General features: G+C 53.8%; 1 pseudogene; it reads left to right on the forward strand.

Annotated features, from left to right (window-relative positions):
- The first annotated feature begins 261 nt into the window (after positions 1 to 261).
- LOC147895223 (aldehyde oxidase GLOX pseudogene) lies at positions 262 to 1,893 on the forward strand (annotated as a pseudogene).
- The last annotated feature ends 394 nt before the right edge of the window (positions 1,894 to 2,287 follow it).

Below are 2,287 nucleotides of genomic sequence, written 5' to 3' on the forward strand. Positions count from 1 at the left end.
GTATATAAGCTTGCTGCGATGCAGGAGTGGGACATCAGCGCAGAAGAGCCTTGTTGATCTTGAGTGATATGCAGCCTAGTGAGCCTTATCGTCGATCAGGCTGATCTGCGTTACCTTCTCTTCTGTCTGCTTAACAGCTACTCCAATTCCGTGTGATTTCAACTTGCTGCTATCGATCGATCGGCAAATTTGGTAGAGAAGCTGTAATCAGGAGCAGCACTAGGCTGATCTGCGCTAGAATTCCGTCTGCTCATCGACAGGATGGCTGCGGGCACGAATTCTTCTGTGCTTCGTCCCGGCTTGCTGCTGCTGCTGCTGATATTGGCGGCCAATCTATCCTCCACATGCGCACAACATTTCACTTTGCTTAGGAACAATACCGGCATCGCCTCCATGCACTCAGCTATCACCCGCTTCAACACTGCCATCCTGCTCGACCGGACTGACATCGGATCCTCCCAAATCAGCCTCCCCAATGGCACCTGCCGCAACGACCCCCTCGATCAGGCCCTCAAGCACGATTGCACCGCTCACTCCGTCATGCTCACCCCCGGCACCGACCTTGCCTCTACCAGCGTGCGCCCGCTCATGATTCTCACCGATACTTGGTGCTCCTCCGGCCAGTTCCTGGCCAACGGCACGCTGCTCCAGCTGGGCGGAGACAACGACGGCCTCTACAAACTCCGAAGGCTCGATCCTTGCCCCTCCACCGGAACTTGCGACTGGGTCGAAGACCAAACGCAGTCTCTCAAAGACCCTCGCTGGTATTCCTCCAGCACCCTCTTACCCGACGGTAGGGTGATTACTGTGGGAGGACGAAGCGTGTTTACGTACGAGTTCATCCCCAAGACCGCCCCAGGCGAGGGTAGCTTCTTCTTGCAGCTCCTCCAGAACACTTCGGATTCTGGGAACGACAACCTTTACCCCTTCGTGCATCTACTGCCCGACGGAAGCCTCTACATCTTTGCCAACCGAGACTCCATCCGTCTCGATTACACCCGCAACATTGTCTTGAGCACCTACCCGACCATTCCCGGGGAGCCGCGTAATTATCCCTCTGCAGGTAGCTCTGTGCTTCTGCCGCTCCTCTATCCCTTCAATTCGCCCGAGGTCCTGGTGTGCGGGGGAGCCCAGAAGGGCGCCTTCAACACACCCAACCTACAGCTCGGATGCTCGCAGACCTGCGGCAGAATGCCGCTATTCTCTGCCAATGCATCCTGGACCATGGAGACCATGCCACTACGTCGTTGCATGGGCGACATGCTCCTATTGCCTTCGCGTGACGTGCTCATCATCAACGGCGCACAGAATGGATCCCAAGGTTGGGGTGAGGCATCCAACCCCGCTCTCAACCCGCTCATCTATCGCCCCGGATTTGCGCCTGCCAATCGCTTCAGCCTTCAACCCGCCGGCCCCATCCCGCGCATGTATCACTCCACTGCAAACCTCCTTCCCGATGGTCGAGTTTTGCTCGCCGGTAGTAACTCGCACCAGTTCTATACCTTTACAGGGCCGTTTCCCACCGAGCTCCGCGTGGAGGCGTGGACGCCTCCCTATGGGGAGTCCATCTTCGATTCCAGACGCCCCACCATCGTGTCCGCTCCGTCCACCCTCACCTTCGGCCAAGTCTTCCAGGTTACTTTCTCCATCTCCACCAACCCGCAGTCCGTCGAGATGAACCTCATCTCTGCACCGTTCTCTACACACTCTTTTGCGCAAGGCCAACGATTACTACATCTCAAGGCTGTAGCGCGAACAAATGTAGGCCCCCATCTCTACACTGTCACGGTCACTGCACCACCCAATGGCAATGTAGCTCCTCCTTCCTACTACATGCTATTCCCAGTGCAATCGGGGATCCCAGGGCCATCAATTTGGATTCAACTCAGTTGAAAAGATTCTTGTGATCTGGGGCTGACTAATGGATGATAAATAAAGGGCTTGTAGCCTCATGTTGTATGGATGGATATAACTCAATAGCTTGTTGACACCAAGCTAGATGCTGGTCTATGCACTACATGAGCATTGCTCTCAAGATGTACTCTTTGTAACAACTCTCCGAACACCTTGACAAAGGATGGAGTTTGAGATAGAAGATGCGGTTTATATCCAGATCCATTTGATTTCTAGAAACCATGCATGGGGTCCACGAATTGTGTTGCATATAAGAAAAATGTTTAAAGCTTTCGGAGCTCATCTCTTACCAATGGCTCTTAACAAAGCATCACACTATGACATCTCACACGAAGCGAAGAGGCATACAATGCTTAATACCCTTTTGTAAAGG

The sequence above is a fragment of the Dipteris shenzhenensis genome, chromosome 13 (assembly GCF_047967505.1).
Source record: "Dipteris shenzhenensis isolate YYH24624 ecotype China chromosome 13, Dip_SZ_1.0, whole genome shotgun sequence".
NCBI classification, from domain to species: domain Eukaryota; kingdom Viridiplantae; phylum Streptophyta; class Polypodiopsida; order Gleicheniales; family Dipteridaceae; genus Dipteris; species Dipteris shenzhenensis.